This window comes from Bison bison, unplaced genomic scaffold (genome assembly GCF_000754665.1).
Source record: "Bison bison bison isolate TAMUID 2011002044 unplaced genomic scaffold, Bison_UMD1.0 scf7180017864295, whole genome shotgun sequence".
NCBI classification, from domain to species: Eukaryota; Metazoa; Chordata; class Mammalia; order Artiodactyla; family Bovidae; genus Bison; species Bison bison.
In genome coordinates this window covers 3,797,824-3,816,979 of record NW_011494867.1, presented here as the reverse complement: position 1 = coordinate 3,816,979, position 19,156 = coordinate 3,797,824, and the positions used below count along the sequence as shown (strand labels likewise).

Sequence of the window (19,156 nt, the reverse complement as noted above, 5' to 3'; positions counted from 1 at the left end):
TCAGAAGTGGTCCTGAAGCATGCTGATAAGAGCACGTTAAAGCTGATCCATGTGGGACATGTGAGTATCGGATCCTAGACCCCCTCCCCTCTCTAGGTCTGCAATCCCTGTAGCTCACAGCGCAGGAACGAGTCCCGTTTTTGTGCTCAACTGTCTCAGATGCGGGAGGTGCCCCGGCCACCTCCATCCCCCTGACGGCCCAGGGCGGGCCCTGCTCTCACCCCTCACAGGAGCCTTCTCCAAACCACACCTCTCACTGGTGAAGCACTTCCAGAGACAAGGCTGCAGTCAGTCCGTCCAGAGAAGCCGTAGGTCTGCTCAATCCCCAGTCAGGGGCCTGAACAGACTAGTGACTGACTTCAGCTGCAACAGGACGTCATGGAAACCCCAGTGGACTTGGCATTCAAGATGCGGTTTCAATGCTGAGTCAGCAATGTTCAGCCCTGTGATGTCAGGGAAGTCGTTTTATCCAAGCATCAGTTACCTTACTCAGGGAATTCTAACATTCAGTTACAACACAGAGACGACTGTTGTAACAGAACTCTAAACAGAAGGGTAAGCAAGGAAGAAATGACTTCCCCTGTGCCTGTGGGAGACTCCGGAGACACCACGCCTGACCCACCCACGTCACAGAGCTCAGGCTCGGCCTTGTTCTCCCACCAGTGAGGACACGGCCACATCCTCAATGTAAAAAGTGAAGTGAAGTGAAACTCGCTCAGTCATGTCTGACTCTTTGCAACCCAATGGACTGTACAGCCCATGGAATTCTCCAGGCCAGAATACTGGAGTGGTTATCCTTTCCCTTCTCCAGGGGATCTTCCCAACCCAGGATTGAACCCAGGTCTCTTGCATTGTAAGCAGATTCTTTACCAGCTGAGCTATCAGGGAAGCCTGATACGAAGGCAAACACCAATTCAGGCCTAAACTTATTGTTCTACTGATTATTTAAGACCAAGAGCTAGAAAACCACCCAGAATCTGTTTTGGTTCAATCTTTTAGAGTGATTTTTTTTTTTTTTTTACATTTTAAAGTATGGAAGGAAGGAAATGAGGGAGGGAGAACAAAAATATGAAAGCAAGAAAGAAAACGTGCCAGAGGCAGACTACGTGTGACTGCAAAGCCTTAAGTATTTACCAGTATGACTTCTGCAAGAAATGTTTCTGAACCTGATGGAGAGCATTTAACAATGCAAATGAAACTGAGAGGCCTCCTCACTGGCTGTCACCCCCAGGGGATGGAAACAGCCTCCTTCCTTGTCGTCGTGGCCCCTTGAGCTTCTAAGCCAGGGATGAAGACGACCCACTGTGCTTGTAAGGCGAATGTGGAGAAAAAGAGAGCAAGCCAGGCAGTCAGGCAGAGAAAGATTTATTACAGGAAGAGAGAGAAACTGACTGGTTTTAGAGAGAAACCAGCGCTCTCCTTTTACAGCCAACCCTTCTTATACCCTATTAATGGGGAATTGAGCCCTGGGGGGGGGGGCCTCAGTTTATCTTTAGCCTGCAGCTGGGGTCTTGTGGTCACATAGTCGAAGGGGTCTCACGGTCGGGTGGTCACATAGTCTTGAGAAACTGGCACCAGCAGAGAAAAACAGGATATCGCCTTAAAGAAGAAACAGGATGCCCACCAGGGCCAGGTGGCCGCTGTGACTTCATCCCTTGTTTGTCGGGTCGCCACAATGGGCCATATTTTAACTATAGCTATGAGCCCCTCGTGAACCCTAACATTCCAGCCTTTTTGATATAGGCTAAGGGCCAAAGGTCAGTCATCTGTATCTGCTTCACACTAGTCTGGGGTGACATCATGGGGTAAGATAAGAAAAGGCTGAAACATGGGTTAAAGGAAGTCTGAGTGGAGTCAAAGCTTTTGATAATTGGAGCAAGTTAGAAGTAGCTTATGTGCGGGGAGCTGCCTGTGAGAACGGGGTCCTTTATCTAAAGGACACAGCTCTGGGAGCTGCCTCAGTCCTTGAGGGTTTGCTTGCAAACATAGCTCTCTGTCCCGCCACCCCAGAGATTAGGCGATTATTTACTGCAGACACCTGGAGTTCTGGGCAAACTTCTCACGCACAGGGAAATGTTATCTGGTGTAAGAAATAATAACAGGGTGCCATTCCCATGCTCTCAAGATTTCTTGTGACTTTTTGTAAGATGTATAGGTCAACCAAGAAAAAATGTTAACTGTCTTGTCTTTCTCACGCTCTCCTGTATAAATATAAGATGCCGAATAAAGTCGTGGTCAGACTGCTTCCCTTTGTGGAGACATGTCTGATCCTCTCAACCCCATCTTTGCTGTAGTATTCTTTTGCTGTAGTATTCTTTCTCAGCTGTATCGTGCACATTCTCGGGACCTGATCAATTTTGCTGGCTGGCTCCGGCACTCATGAACAGTCTGGTTGGTGAAGGCTCGTAGGCAATCCTGGAGAAGCTTTGAAAACATGCATTAGACAGGGGCCGAAAGTTAGAATGAGGGTTAATATGAGAAGGGAGCCCAGTAAAGGTAGGACCCATGGCATCCAATCCCAATTGCTTAACCAGTTTTCCCATGAATTACTGAAATGTTGACACTTTCTTGAGGCCCTATTTGTCAGATTCTTTGCTGCCTCCTTTACAACACCCAATTTACCGGTGTAGAAACAGCAGTCTTCGTCTAGAAAAAGACAGAGGCCTCCTTTTTCTGTTGTGAGAAGGTCTAACCCTCTTCTGTTTTGAAGGACCACAGCTGCCAGGGAATCTAGTTGGCCCTGGAGAGTGATAAGGCCAGCAGCTACTTCCAGGCTTTCAGTAAGAACCTTAGAGAGACTCAGTTCAGTTCAGTCACTCAGTTGTGTCCGACTCTTTGAGACCCCATGAACCGCAGCACACCAGGCCTCCCCGTCCATCACCAACTCCCACAGTTTACTCAAACTCATGTTCATTGAGTCGGTGATGCCATTCAACCATCTCATCCTCTATCGTCCCCTTCTCCTCCTGCCCTCAATTTTTCCCAGCATCAGGGTCTTTTCAAATGAGTCAGCTCTTCACATCAGGTGGCCAAAGTATTAGAGTTTCAGCTTTGACATCAGTCCTTCCAGTGAATATTCAGGACTGATCTCCTTTAGGATGGACTGGTTGGATCTCCTTGCAGTCCAAGGGACTCTCAAGAGTCTTCTCCAACACCACAGAGAGTAGTTTAAAAAGGTCATGAGTCCTGCAGTCCCTGTTCCAATCCCTGCTGAGCTTATCAATAAGGGAATGAATTGAATTGCTCATTTGGGTGGATTGTGGATTAGTGGGATAGGGAGAGTATGGTTGTTAGGAGCAACAGAGGTATCTGGGGCTAGATATACCAGGGTGCATGTCCCAGTCCAGTTAGTGGGAAGACTAATTGTGGTGTATGTGCTGGTTCCACATAAGAAAAATATTCCAGGAGTAAGGAGGCAGCAACGGGAATCAATAGCAAACAAGAGTCTCTCTTGGTATTTGTTAGCTGACCCCCAAACCGGGCTGGTGTCTTTAGAGGCTGAAGGAAACCTTCCTGAGAAAGCAATTGAAGGTCCTCTAGCTCCCAAGACACATTAAATAGCGCAACCCAAAGGAAAGATGTGAGGTGTGATTACAGAGGTACCACGGCATAGAGCCTAGATGTGGCTGTGAGTTATTTAGAGAGTCGTGTCTAGAAAAACAGAAGGGAACCTTTTGTTGTAAGCAGACATCAGAGGTAGGAGGTCCTCCCATAGCTGGTTGATATGGATGGAAGTGAGGTCAGCAAGAAGGGAGGACAACATTTTATCAGGATGGTTGATCTGATCTAGTGAATATAAATAGCACATATAGGACAAAAAGAGGGGCTCTCCCCTGTAGGTGTGAAGAGGGAAGTGTTTATGTGGTTCCACTGATCTGTGGAGACAGGTAGGGCCGATCCATGTGGTGAGGAGATGGACAAACAGATCCAACAGTCACTAGACAGGGTTGGATTTGAGGTATTGAGTAAACGGTAGGTTAAGTTTTAAAAAGGTAAGTTAAATCTGGGTAGAGTGAGAATTAGGTAGGGTGTGATGGATGTATAGAAGAAAGGAAAATGAGATCAGTACCACAATGTGGTGGCTCGTATTTAAGGGGAGTAAATGAGGAGGATAAGGACCCAGGTGTGAAAGTAAATTTGGACAGGTGTAAAGTCTATTAAGTCTCCCTGTAACCATAGGTCAGTAATAAAATCAAGAGATGTGAAAAGATCAGTGATTATGAGATTTTGTGAAAAAGTGAGGTTTTGTGATATTACATGTAGAAAAGTGGGCAATGAGTTCATTTAAATTTACAGTAAAAGAAGACCCCAAAGGATGGAAACCATAAAGAAATAAATGAAACAAAAGAGGAATATCTTAACAGGAGTCCACTCAAGGCGGATACAGAATAAAGTCCTATTCCAAACAAGGTGAGTAAAGGGAGTCCCTGTCCAACCAGTAACCAATACATCTAATCGTCCCTTTTACTTGTCAATATTGGTTATTTTTGGCTGTTCCACTTCTTCAGGGATTTGCTCCAGTCAGAGCCTGTCGGGGCCCGGGATCGTGCTGGAGTAGCAAGGGACGTCCGAATGGGGAGTAATTTTTGGTGGAGATGGAGAGTCTCCTGGGCCCACTTTAACCTGGAGATATGAAACCAAGGATGACCTGCCAGTTTAGGGGCTGCCGGTATGGTTAAAATGACCTCAAAAGGGCCGGTCCACCGAGGCTGTAAATCTTTATGGTGTAAGGTCTGAAGTAAAACTCGATCCCCAGGAATGAGTGTCAAGTCAGTAGGATTTGTTTGAGGAGGCTTTGGGAGACAGCAATTTGCATGTTGTCTCATGAGGTGTCTAATAAGGATAAGGGAGGGGAGACAACCTCCCATTAAGGGACTTGTAGTAGGAAATTGACCTAAGAGAAAAGGGCGTCCACACATGAGCTCAAAAGGACTAGAAAGACGGAGCCCGTGGAGTGGCCCTAATGCGAGCCAAAGCCACAGGAAGGCGTTCAGCCCATGGCTTCTGTAGTTCAAGAGAAAGTTCAGTCAGTTGCGTTGGGAGAATTGAATTTGCCTTTTCTACTTGCCCTGAGGATTGAGGTCTATGAGGACTATGTAGCCTCCAGGTTATGCCAAGAGATTGGGCTACTTGTTGAGTGATTTGTGAGACAAAAGCCGGTCCATTGTCAGACTGGAGAGAAAGCAGGAGGCCAAAGCGAGGGATGATTTCTCGAATAAGAACTTGTGTTACCTCTGAGGCAGTTTCTGACCTTGTAGGAAAAGCTTCAACCCACCCCAAGAAGGTATCCACTTTAGTGATAACTTTAGTATGAGTTTTATTTTATGTGTAGGAGGCATGTGAGTGAAGTCGATTTGCTAGTCTTTTCCCTGTATGTGACCTTGTGCCTAATGTGTGCGGAACGCGGGAATGGGCTTGGAGCTCCCTGGGGTGAGACAGAGGAACACACAGTAGTGAATGGTTTGCTGTAGGAGTGAAAGGAGGTTAGGATAAGTGATAAGAGGTCTTAAAAGGTGGTAGAGAGGTTAGTGCCTATACGTAAAGCTCAATGATTGTCTGTAAGAATTTCTATGGCAGCGGCCTTGCTTTTGCAACCAGTCTCCTTAAAGTTGGGCTCCCTCTGTAATAACTATGTCTTTTCCTCGGGGTGATAGAGAGGATTTATGTTAGGGATTACTATGAGCTGATGAGCAGGTGTTCGGAGTGAGGCTTGCTTTGCCTCCCTGTCAGCAGCATTGTTACGCCGTGAGATGAGGTCTGATGCCACTTGGTGACCTCAACAATGTATGATGCCAGCTTTGGTTGGCATATTGGCTACCTTTAGGAGTTGAAGTATAAGTTGGGCTTTTAGTTATGGGGGGTCCTTTTGTAGAAAGGAGCCCTTGTTCTTTCCGGATGGCTGCATGTGAGTGTATGGTGTGAAAGGTATATTTAGAGTCAGTGTATATATTTATTCATTTGTTAGCTGCAAGTGTAAGTGCCCTGGTTAGTGAATAAGTTCTGCCCTTTGGGAGGAGGTTCCTGCAGGGAGAGGTTGAGATTCAATAACCTCAGTGTCAGAAACAATTGCATATCCAGCTACTTTTTCCTTTTGGGATTGTATAGGAGCTACCATCAATATACCAAGTAAGATCAGGGTTATTTAAAGGGACTGAGGAGATATGGGAGAAATGAGGTATCAAGTCTTTCTAACGTCTCATTACAAGTGTGAGTTGGAGGCTCAGAAGAATTAGGGATAAGGGTGGCGGGGTTAAGAGTAGGGCAGCGTTCAGAAGAGAACTCGGGTGATTCTAGGAGGGTGATGTGGAGTAGCTGGATACAAGAAGGGGATAGAAGAGCCATGGTCTTGTGTGAGAGTAAGTGGGAAAATGACCCACTTACTAAGAGTAAGAGAGTAAATGACCGTGGGTATCCCAAAAGTAAGTTTTTTGCTTTCTTGAGCAAGAAGCGCAGCTGCAGGCAGAGCACGCAGGCAGGCTGGCCATCCTTGTGTGTGGTGGTCTCCAGTTGTTTTGACAGATAAGCAATGGGGCCAAAGGAAAGGTCCTGCACCTGTCCTAAGACTCCTAGGGCAACTTTATGTCTCTCAGTAGTACGGAGTATAAAAGGGCGAGAGAGATCAGGCAGTGTTAAAGCTGGGGCCGAGAAGATAGCTTGTTTTAGAGCATTAAAGGCTGATCGGATGTTTGACTTAGGCTCAAGAAGTCCAAAAGATCCCCCGGGTAGCCTGGTATAGGAGTTGTGCTAGGAGGGCAAAATTGGGGATCCAGAGGTGTAGATACCCAGCCAAGCCCCAGATGGACAGATTTCTCTTTTTGATACAGGGAGTGGTAGGGCAGATATAAGGGACTTTCTATCAGTAGTTATATGTCTCTTTGTTGGTGTCAGGAGAACTCCAACACATAGATGTTGGAGGTGACCTCAAAAAGGGAAAGTTGAACCTTACTAGAAGATATGCAATAGCCCTGATCAACTAGGAAGCTGAGGAGTTGTATGTCGCTGAGAGTGTAAGAGTGAGGGGCTACAACGGAGGAGATCATCTACATATTGGAGGATAGAGCTTGGGGCAAGATTGAGGGAGGTTAACTCTGAGGCCAGGGCTTGGCCAAAGAAATGAGGACCATCACGAAACCCTTGGGGAAGGACAGAACGTGTTAATTGTTGGGAGAGATGAGGGTCTGGATCTGTTCAGGTAAAAGCAAAAAGATCTTGAGAGTCTGGGTGTAAAGGGAGGGCAAAAAATGCATCCTTGAGGTCCAGGACAGTGAAATAGGCAGTAGGAGGAGAAATAAGGGCAAGAAGAGTACAGGGATTTGGGACTACCAGTGAGTGGGGACTACTGGGTCAGCGGGGACGACGGCAGCATTAATGTCTCAGGTCTTGACCCAGGCCGTAGGAGCCATTTGGCTTTTCAACAGGTAGGATAGGCGTGTTATAAGGAAAGTGAGTAGGGCACAAGAGATTGCAGCAGCTTAGAGATGATGGGTTTAAACCCCTGTTAATGTATCTGGGAAACAGGGTATTAAAGTTGATTGGGAAACTTTGTTGAGTCTCTTAGATGAATATAAACAGAATATGGTGGGAGTGGTCAGTTTCCCAGACTACAGCTTACAGAGGAGGAGGATAATGAGGGGGGCTAGGACATAGTAGGTTTGAGAAGCAGTAGCCAGGCCAGGTCAGGAAATAGATTTGGAATAGAGAGGAAAGCCTTGAATTTGGAGAGTAGATCCCTTCCAAGGATTGGAGTGGGGCATTCTGGGAGTGTGAGGAAAGAATGAGAGAACGGGGTATTCTGAAGTGTGCAGAGGCTCAGTAATCTGTGGTATAAACACCAAACCATCAACCCCCACAACAGAGATCTGAGACTAGTTTTTCCAGAATAAGCAGGCATGGCAGAATAGATGGCCGTGTAGATAAAAAAAGAAGAGATCAGCTTACCTGCCACTGTGAGTTACCCTGGGCTCTGTAGAGGTGAGGAGAGTTGGGGCCTGGGGTCCTGGGCACCTTCAGCCTTTGGTGGCAAGTCTCAGGGGTCTCGGCAGAGCTGGGTCTGAGGACTTCTGCTCAGGACCAGGAGGAGATGTCCGGATCCCTAGAGGGGGATTAGAGCAGTCTACCTTCCAGTGTCCCTTTATGCCACAGTAAGGACATGGACCCGAAGGGGCCCAGTGCCGTTCTTTACTGCACTTATAACAGGGCTTAGATGATTTATTTTCTCTCCCAGAGGATTGAGGTTTGGAGCCGTGCAGGGCAGTGGTTCTCTCTTCGAGCCTTTCTAGTTTTGCCTGTTCTTCCCAGTTACTGAAAACTTTAAAAACCAAATTTAAAAGATCTCATTGAGAGGTTTGAGGGCCTTCCTCTGCCTTTTTTAGCTTTTTTTTGAATGTCTGGGGACTGGGAAATAAAATGGGTATTAAGGACAATAGTACCCTCTGCTGAAGTTGGATCTAATTTTGTATATTTTTGTAGGGCTTCTGTTAATCTAGCTAGAAATTGTGCTGGATCTTCATCTGGTCTTTGAGTTATTTCTCTGAGTTTATCAAAGTTAATAGCTTTATGTCCTGTTTTTTGCTGCTGCTGCTAAGTCACTTCAGTCGTGTCTGACTCTGTGTGACCCCGTAGATGGCAGCCCACCAGGCTCCCCCATCCCTGGGATTCTCCAGGCAAGAACACTGGAATGGGTTGCCATTTCCTTCTCTATGCATGAAAGTGAAAAATGAAAGTGAAGTCCTGCTTTTTGGAGGCCTGCAATAAGGTTATTAAGGTTGATTGGGAAACTTTGTTGAGTCTTTTAGATGAATATAAACGTGATTACGGGCTGTTCTCCCTGGAAACCCTGCCTGGGTATTCCCAGTTAGGGTCATCCCTGGGAACGGCAGCTGAGCCTACAGGCTTAGTATCATCAGTTTGATATATTTCATCGACTTGAGCCTGAGCGGCTTGCCAGACTCCTCCTCCTCCTTCTGGGAGGAGGGCAGAGGAGAGTATAATGTAAATATCATGCCAGGTCAAGTCATAAGACTCGGTGAGGTATTTAAATTCTTTTAAATAAGTGTCAGGGTCAGAGGAAAAAGGGCCAAGACATTTTTCGATTTGAGATAAATCAGAGAGGGAGAATGGGACGTGTACCCGAACAATGCCTTCTGTACCAGCCATCTCTCCTAAGGGAAGGAGGGGAGTGGGGAGGGATTGGGGTCCTGTTTCTTTAAGGCTGTTCTCAGCCGGGTATGAGGAGGGGGTTTAGGGAGGTCAGATGGGGACTTGAGACTCGGTAGTAGGGGGTGGGGGGAGGAAGGTGGGGGTGGAATGTAAGGTGGAGGTTGTGGGACCGGCTCTGCTATGATAGGATGAGAGGCGATTGGAGGTGCACTGTGGTCAGAAGGGTCAAAAGACGAGGAAAAATCCAAACAGGGATCAGAAGATATAGTAGTAGGGGGATGTGGTCCAGAATGGGCTGAACGTATCTGAGAAGTAGAACACTGAGTACAGAGAGAGGGCCAGAGAGCCGAGAGCAAAGAAAGCCTGGGCAGAAGGGACCTCTGACCACTCGCCATTGTGGCGGCAATCGGGGGCTCAGTTTTCTGGCCACTGGGACCTCACATCCAGTAGATATTGTGGCCAGAACGTGTTGGAGTAATATGTGAGTCCCTTTGGGCTTACTTCTTGAAAAGCCAAGGTATTTTGGTTTTGGAGAAGGCAGCCTAAAGGGGTAGATTTTGCAGGTTAGACTGCGAATTTCCAGTTCTAGTTGAATAGGGAGGGAAGGCAAACAAGGGTGAGTGAAAAAACCAGAAAGGCCCGAGAAAAAAGGCGTCCCGTTCTTACGGCCTTCTCGTCAGCGACAGGGTCCACTGTGAAATGGGCGCCCCCTATTCCAAAGTGAGACCAGGGCCCAAGGGCCGAGGGTGCCCTCCGCCTAGCGCTAGGGCTTCAAAAACCAGACGAGAAAGAGGATCCGAGAGAGCAGGAATTCACTCACCCCTGCAGCCCATGAAATGAGAGCCGGTGTGTGGACATCAATCCAGCAAGGCAAGTGGAGAGTCCCATCCCGGGGGCTCCGCCCACTTTCTCGTGAGGTCCAAGGGAGGGAATTCCCCAAGGTGGGCTCAGGAGAGGAGCCCCCCTAGCCGCGGTGGGTCTTCCCTCCCGGGTTTCAGCCCCAGAAACGGAAGGCGAGCGCGGAGAAAAAGAGAGCAAGCCAGGCAGTCAGGCAGAGAAAGATTTATTACAGGAAGAGAGAAAGAAACTGACTGGCTTTAGAGAGAAACCAGCGCTCTCCTTTTACAGCCAACCCTTCTTATTAGTGGGGAATTGAGCCCTGGAGGGAGGGGGGCCTCAGTTTATCTTTAGCCTGCAGCTGGGGTCTTGTGGTCACATAGTCGAAGGGGTCTCACGGTCGGGTGGTCACATAGTCTTGAGAAACTGGCACCAGCAGAGAAAAACAGGATATCGCCTTAAAGAAGAAACAGGATGCCCACCAGGGCCAGGTGGCCGCTGTGACTTCATCCCTTGTTTGTCGGGTCGCCACAATGGGCCATATTTTAACTATAGCTATGAGCCCCTCGTGAACCCTAACAGTACAGAACCCCTCTCAGGATCTGAACCTCTTTCACCAGGAAGCACCCAGTGGCGCTCAGCTGAGAAGCACAAGGATACTCAACCTCCCTGGGACTATCTGGGCCACCGTCGGAACCTCCCCACCCAAGAAGGCCCCGCCCCACGTGCGTCTCTATGGTTACAGGCCCCGCCCCCCAATCAGAAGGCTGGATTCCAGGCAGCCTTGGATCATTGACTCGGGCTAGAATTCTCCCTACTGCAAGGGGGGAACCTCATTGTGGTTGCCACATGTACCCCTTTTATTTACACTATTATTTTGAGAGTTTAATGAGATCATGGATATATATAAAATCTATAGTGTTAAGAAGTACTCTGTAAAAAGTTACAAGTGGTATTAGTTCTGAAGTTATCCTTACTGACCTCTGCTCTTCCTCAAATTCGCGTATCTGAGTGTCTGATAACACACAGCTCCTTTCCTAGCTCAGAATCCAGGATGGAGGTCCCTCTCTGACCCTGCTTTGGTTTCGTAACTTCTTCCACATCCCCCTGAAGACCTCATTACACCTAGACACAGGATGGGGTCTGAGACGGTGAGAAATACACAACCCCCTCATGGTCTGTCTAGCAAGTTCACTATTTACTGAATAATCCCTCCTTAGGAAACGAGAAATCAAGGTCTTCCATCCTTCCTTCCCTCTCCCTATTCCTTCTTCTCCCTCTCCCCTTTCCTCTTTTTTTCTTTCCTTCTGTTTATTTCACTAACACATTAAGCAAGTGTATAAAAAACAAAGCCAGCCATCTAGGGTTCTGCAACAGGGAGTTAGCTCGCACCTAGAGTTGGCTCCCAGGCACTGCTGCCCTGGCCAGAACATGAGAATTAAAATTCATTTTTATGACATACATCTGCTGCCCACCCTATCTATTCAGAAGCTACTCCTAAATTTTCTAAGGAAAATGAAACAGATTCTCACTCCCAGTGGAGCCCAGCCTTATGTGCACAGGACCAGAAGAATCTTTGCAGCTTCTTCCAACAGAAAGAGTTACAACAGTTGATTTGAGCTTCTTTTTAACTGAAAGCAGTATTTTCGGTATTGACGGTTAACAAGAACTGACTTCAGGTGCGGACATAAAGCAAAACCAACCAGCTGTATTTCTTGCAAAGTCGGCTGAAGCACTGGGAACCCACACGCACGTGGAGGACATGGAAACCAAACTTGGATCTGCCATTTCAAAGCCCGGGGTGTCACCTCCACCCCATGTTTTCAACAAAGATATAAACAGTGCCCCGAGCCTTTGTTAAAAACAAGACATCAGGCCCAGAACAGAGTCGCTTATCCTAAGTCCCGCGTCACCAAACTGAGACTGTTTCAGCTTTCCCAGAGACAGCATCTTCAGTAAGTCCACCAGAAACCCCCTGACCAGCACCAGTCAGGGTATCTGCCTGACTGGCCCCTGCTAGCCTCTAAACCAGGGGTCCCCAGCCCCCAGGCCTGGGGCCAGTACCAGTCCACGGTCTGTTAGGAGCTGGGCCACCCCGTGGGAGGTGAGCGGCTCCCCATTGCTGGCGTTACCGCCTGAACCACCAACGCCCCTCCCTACCATCTATGGAAAAACCGCCTTCCACAAAACCAGTCCCCAGAGCCAAAAAAGCTGGGGACTGCTGCCCTAAAGGAAATAATTGTGCAATAACCAACTAGCTTTTTTTGACTAATAAAACTCCCCAGTTCCTGCTCCTTTCTGTCTATAAAAGTCTTTCATTTTGTACAACTTCTCAGAGTTTCTTTCCACCTACTTGACTGGATACTGCCTGATTGAAATCAATTTTTGCTCAAACTCTAAAGGTTTTACAATGCCCCAAATGTCCCCTCTCCCGAAAGCCACCAGGCGCCCAGAGCAACCCGGGCCGGTATCTGCTGTTCTCTCGCTGCGCTGGAGGTGCTGGGTGAGTCCACTTGGTCCTGGATCCCCAGCTTTTGCTTCCTGAGCTTCCAGGCCATCTGAGCATTTCTTTTTCTGCTCTGGGTCAGGAAACCTGCTAGAGGCTGCCGGCTCTGATGCAGGAAGGAGAGTGTCTGGCATCAGAGTGGATCTGACTTAGGGTGGGGCTGAGGTCTCAGGTGAATACAATTGTGTTTTACAGCTGAAATAGCAGGTTAAACCTATCAAACATAATCCATGGGGAACTTTTTAATTTAGGGAGGCCTGGCGTGCTGCGATTCATGGGGTCGAAAAGAGTCGGACACGACTGAGCGACTGATCTGATCTGAAGCTTATCCCTTTACAAGATGCCCTGAAGCAGCGGTCCCCAACCTTTTTGGCATCAGGCACTGGTTTCATGGAAGACAGTTTTTCCACTGATGAGGGAGGAGGGGGATGGTTTGGGGATGATGCAATCGGATTACATTTATTGTGCACTTTATTTCTATCCACTCACAGTTGAATCCCAGAACCAAATTAATGACTCTGAGTTTGCAAAGAAAAGGGCAATGTAAAATTTTACCTCCCTCACTTGACTAGGCACCACAGATAGAGACCTGGGAAAGCTGACCCTGGTAACAATTTCCACCCTTTGGTGGCTTCTGCTAATTTTCCCAAGTTCCCTTCTGCAGGTTCTGGAGAGAAGGAAGAGGAATTTTTCTTCTACCCTTTACACTGAGTCCTTGGCTCACTCGTTCTCTAGGGTAGGGGTCCCCAACCTACAGGATCTCTTCCCCAATGATCTGGACACTTGGGTTGTTTCCACATCTTGGATATTGTGAATAACACTGCAGTGAACATACAGGTGCATAGATTCTTTCTAGTCAGGGTTTCATTTTCTTCAGATAAATACCTGGAGGTGGAGTTGCTGGATCATAAGGTAGTTCTATTTTTAACTTTTTTTTAGGACGCTCCACTGTTTCCACAGTGGCTGCACAGATGCACATTCTCACCAATACTTCTTTTCCTTTTATGACAGCCATTCTGACAGTTGTGAGATCATAGCTCATTGTGGTTTTCATTTATATGTTCCTAGTGATTCGGAATGTTGAGCATCATTTCATGTGCCTGTTGGCCATGTGAATGGCTTTGAAAAAAATGTCTGTTCAGATGTTCTGTCCGTTTTTTAGTTGGATTGTTATTGAGTTCTATGAGCTCTTTATTTTGGATATTAACCCCTTACTGGATATGTGATCTACAATGTCTTCTGCCATTCAGTAGGTTGCCTTTTTACTTTGTTGATGGTTTCCTTCACAGTGCAGAAGTTCTTTGGCTTAATGAAGTTGCATTCATTTATGTTTGTTGTTGTTGTGGTTGTCACTGCCTTTGGAGTCAGATCCAAAAAAAATCACAAAGAGCAATGTCAAACACCTTACTGCCTATGTTGTCTTCTAGGAGTTTCACAGTTTCTGGTATTGCATTCAAATCCTTAATCCATTTTGAGTTAGCTTTTGTGTATGGTATGAAATAGTGGTCCAGTTTTCCTAACACAATTTATTAAAGAGACTATCCCTTCCCCACTGTATATTCTTGGCATAAATTGACTATATATGCTTGGGTCTATCTCTGAGCTCTTTGTTCATTTCACTGATTTATATGTCTGTTTTTATGCCAGTGCCATGATTACTATAGCTTTGTAGTACAGTTTGAAATCAGAAAGTATAATGCATTCAGCATCATTCCTCTTTCTCAATACTGCTTTGGCTCAATATCTCAATATTTAGGATATCTTGCGGTTCCATACAGATTTTAGTATTATGTGTTCTAAATATTTCTGTGAAAATGCCACTGAGATTTCAATGAGGATTGCATTGAATCTGTAGATTGCCTTGGGTAATATTAACATTAATACTTGGGTCATTTTAGCAATATTATTTTTTCCAATCCATTGTGTCTTCTTCAATTTCTTTCATCAATGTCTCACAGTTCTCAGTGTATGGATCTTTTGCCACCTGCCTTGGTTAAATCTATTCCTATGCATTTTCTTCTTTCTGATGCAATTATAAACAAGATTATTTTCTTGATTTCTCTAATAGTTTGTTGATAGTATTTAAGAACATAACAGGTTTTGTATATTGATTTTGCTTAACCCTGCACCTTTACTAAATATGTGTATTAGTTCTAACGGTTTTCTGGTAGAGTCTTTAGGGTTTTCCATATACAAAATCATGTTGTCCACAATAATAGTTTTACCTCTTTCTTTCCAATTTCATTGCTTTTTATTTTTTATTGTTGACTAATTGCTCTAGCCAAGATTTTCAATACTGTGTTGAATAAAATTGCCTAGAGTGGGCATCCTTGTCTTGTTCCTGATCTTAAAGGAAAAGCTTTCAGCTTTTTACCACTGAGTATAATTTTAGCTCTTGTCTTGTCATATATGGACTTTACTATATTGAGGTACATTCAATGTATACCCACTCTGTTGAGAATTTTTATCATAAATGGATATTGAAATTTATCAAATGCTTTTTCTGTGTCTATTGAAATGATCATGATTTTTATCCTTCATTTTGTTAGTACTCATTGGTTGTTGAACCTTTCTCTCCAAGAATAGCTTTTGCTTTTCTTGTTTGTCTGATTTTGTGTCCTGAGACCTTAGCTTTGGAACAGTCAAGTTGGGGGCCCCAAGATGTGACCAGAAAGAAATGCAGGGTAGAAATGCAGAAAGAAACGCCAGTGGCAACTAAAGTTCTACTGATTGTTGCCAGCTTTCAAGGCAAATGTCTACATCTATCTCTCAGCTGTGTTTTGGGAATGGTTTGGGTCTTGGGAGGGTAGTATCTTTTGCACTCTCCTTAGGAATATCTTTTGGAGCTGAAGGGGAGTGGATTTTGCCACCCCAAAATATGCCAGTTACATATCAGGATTATTTTTTTTAGCTAAAGGCAACCAAGAACTCAGTAGATTCAGGAAAAGCTCTTTACCTTCCCTTCCACTGCCTAATTTACATTGGAAAGAAGACCTGTACCAGAAAGAAAAGTAATATCAAAGATAGCATTTTGAAACAGGAGGGAAGGGGCTGGGCACAACTTTCAAAAGAATGACAAAGCTGGTGAGGATACAACATAAACTGCTCAGAACCAGTGAGGTACAAGACGGTAGGAAATGTGACTTTCAGTGGACTTTGCACCTCATTATGTGTTCATTTGGAGAAGGCAAAGGCAACCCACTCCAGTACTCTTGCCTGGAAAATCCCATGGGCAGAGGAGCCTGGTGGGCTGCAGTCCATGGGGTCGCTAAGAGTCAGACACGACTCAGCAACTTCACTTTCACTTTTCACTTTCATGCATTGGAGAAGGAAATGGCAGCCCACTCCAGTGTTCTTGCCTGGAGAATCCTAGGGACTGCAGAGCCTGGTGGGCTGCCGTCTATGGGATCGAACGGAGTCGGACATGACTGAAGCGACTTAGCAGCAGCAGCAGCATGTGTTCATTGTAAATATTAGCATATGCTGAATGATACAGCCACAGGTCCCATGACCATTCAGAGGCCGATCATAAAAAGCCAGAGTGGAGGCCCAATTCCTGGAAATCCCCATCCCTTCCCCCAAATTGTTGGAATAATCCTCCCACTTATTAGCCTATGAAATTACCCAGGCCACAGAAACTAACCACCCGTATTTCGGGGCCACTCTCGACCTTTGAGATAGACTACATTCTGTCTGTGGAATGTGTATCTCTCTAAATAAATTCATTTCTTATCTATCACTTTGCCTCTCACTGAATTCTTTCTGCTATGAGACATGAAGAACTCAAGCTTGTCTTAAGACCGGTGTGGGATTTCAATTGAAAGACAGTGGGTTTGAGTCCTAGCCTGTGGGTTCAAGACCTAATCTGAGTTTTGGCTGGGTCTGCAGGGAGGCCTGGCGTGCTGTGATTCATGGGGTCGCAAAGAGTCGGACAGGACTGAGCGACTGAACTGAACTGAACTGAGTTCCATCTGAGATGTGTGGTTTCAGTTTTACCTAAGAAACGTATGTGCTAACCAGGCAATCTTTGTTTCTGCAACATCTCCTCTGCTTTCCTGTGAATTACCTTCTTCCCCTTTGTATCATCAGACCCCTACCCCTCTCCTTAGCTCTGGTGTTACATAGGATGTTGTTACCTGGCTGTCTTTTAAGCCTTCATATCTTTATGGGGCTCCATAAATTTGTTTCTCCTATTACTCTCTCACATCAATTTAATTATTAGGCCAGCCAAAGAACCTAGAAGGGAAGAAGGTGGAAAAATTTCCAGCCCTACACACCCAAGCAACTGTGCAATACTGCCAAGAATATTTGCTTTGTCTCGGCTGAAACCTGACAAGGTATTTGAGAGAATTCTTTTTAAAGAATGGTCAGAAGCTGACCAACTTGGAAGCTGATATTCAGAGCCTGACATGAGTTTTTTTCCCCAAGGCTTTCTCCTTTAAGCTAAAATGAAACCATGTACCCAGAGCAGGGAAAAACCTTCTGAAGCCTTCGTGGAAGGATTACTAAAACATTCCCAAGACACATAGGTCTAAACCTAGGACAAGGGAATCTTCTGACTTCCATCTTAGTTGAAAATCTTCTCCCTGATATACAGAAGCAAACTGAGGATAACGTAGTTGGGTGAGTAGGGCAACCTCCATATCATTCAGGTGGGCCCAATCCTTTGAGGAATTAACAACTGTACTTTTCTTACAAATCTTCACAACATCAGACATGTGCCTCCAGAAATAATTCAAAGCCCACCTATTCTTTTTTACCAAGTCCCAAACATTCCCTGGGAGAGGGAAATGGCAACCCACTCCAGTATCCTTGCCTAGAGAATCCCGTGGACAGAGGAGCCTGGTAGGCTGCTGTCCATGGGGTCGCAGAGTCGGACACGACTGAAGCGACTGAGCATGCATGCATGCATTGGAGAAGGAAATGGCAACACACTCCAGTATTCTTGCCTGGAGAATCTCAGGGACAGAGGAGCCTGGTGGGCTGCCGTCTATGGTCACAGAGTCGGACACGACTGAAGCGACTTAGCAGCAGCAAACATTACCTATTCATCTCAAAAACCTTGCAGATATTTGTAAAACCTCTGAACTTACTAAACAAAAGCCATTTGTGGTGGTACTTGCATTTTTCTCTGTGCCTTTTGAGATGTGAGTTTCCTCCAGTTGGGTCGAGTGAGTCTCCACTTTCAGAGTTCAGTCTGAGAGAGGAAGTCCCACATGCCAACCGTCTCCTTGTGTATTGCACTGCATTCACATGAGGGGCAATTTCACTTAGCTAAGGGTTCGGGAGATTTTGGAAGGAGGAGTTGACCAAGTTTATAATAAGTTCTGTGCACTTGGTGTCACCATTTTGCAACTATGGTGACTGAGTTTTGTAGACATTAAACACTTTGCCTGAGGTCACTCAGTGACCAGGGGAGCTAGGATTCAAATCTTAGGAGGAAAGGGATGTCAGTGGACTATCCGGGCTGTCCCCATTCGTGTGACGTAGGTGGACTGGGATATAATGACTCGTCATCGTCATAAGTGATCGCCAACATTCACTGACACTTGCTGTGCACCAGGTATTGTGCTCAGAACAGACTGGAGAGACGAGAGCCATCTGCACTGGCCCCCCAGGGATTCTCTGACATTATCTCCCATCCCTCTTCACCTCCCTCTGTGTCACCACGCTGGCCTCCTCCAGATACTCCCCAAACAGAGCAAACTCAGCTACCCTCCTCCACTCCCCCTACACACTCAGCCTGTGCCCACCCGACCCTGCTGTCCAAGGTACCCTCCCTCATCTGGCCCACTTCCTCACTGAGATCTTCCCCCACCTGCCTTTTAAACTCCAGGGCCTACAGCAGTGCCTGGGGCACAAGCCTATGTTCAGCAAATGCTTATTAAACCCACACGTGCTTGGTAAGTAGCAACTGGGTCCCCGAGGCCACTCTCCTGAGCAGCTGATATCCTTAACGGGCTCTGCGGTCTGGGAAGCCTGGGGAAACGGCAACCCAGATGAGGACACAGCAGGGCAGAGGCCCTGAGATGACAAAGTGCTGGGAAAAGGGTGGAAAATCATCTTTGCGGCTAGAAGCGCACATGAGGATATGAGAGGTGAGGCCTGGGAGGCAGCTGGCGGGGAATGCAGGGGCTCTGCAGGCTGAGATTTTGCTCTGAACCCCAGCAGACTGACAGGACCTGCAGTGGGTTCTTGCCACGTCCCCTTTAGCCCTTGAGGCTTCCCCACGTGGCGTGGTGGTAAAGAATGCGACTGCCAAAGCGAGAGACGCAAAAGACTCCCTGGATCCCTAGTTGAGATCCCCTGGAGAAGGCAACGGCAACCCACTTCAGTATTATTGGGAGAATTTCATGGACAGGAGCCTGGCGGGCTACAGCTCCTGGGTTGCAGAGTCGGACATAACTGAGCACACATCTTAGCCCTTACTGATAAAATTCAGGAATCCGAGATGAGGCCAAGGAAATGGAGTCGCCTAGACACTCAAACGGACACTGAGACGTCCCGAGCCCACCAAGGGGCTGGTGGGCGGAGCCCGGCCGAGGCCCCGCCCAGGCTGCCTGGCCGCCCCACCCCTTCGGGCGAAGAGAGGAGTGGGGCACTACCCCGACCCCGACCCCGACCCCGACCCTCAAAGACCCCAGAGCACAGACT

The 19,156-nt window shown here is 46.7% G+C and overlaps 1 long non-coding RNA gene across 1 annotated transcript; it reads right to left on the bottom strand.

Annotated features, from left to right (window-relative positions):
* Positions 1-1,349: 1,349 nt before the first annotated feature.
* LOC104996498 lies at positions 1,350-10,321 on the bottom strand. Its single transcript, XR_826201.1, has 3 exons — positions 9,980-10,321; positions 7,939-8,092; positions 1,350-2,424 (listed from the first exon to the last, which is right to left on the bottom strand). It is a non-coding gene; the product is annotated as an uncharacterized LOC104996498 (long non-coding RNA).
* Positions 10,322-19,156: the final 8,835 nt, after the last annotated feature.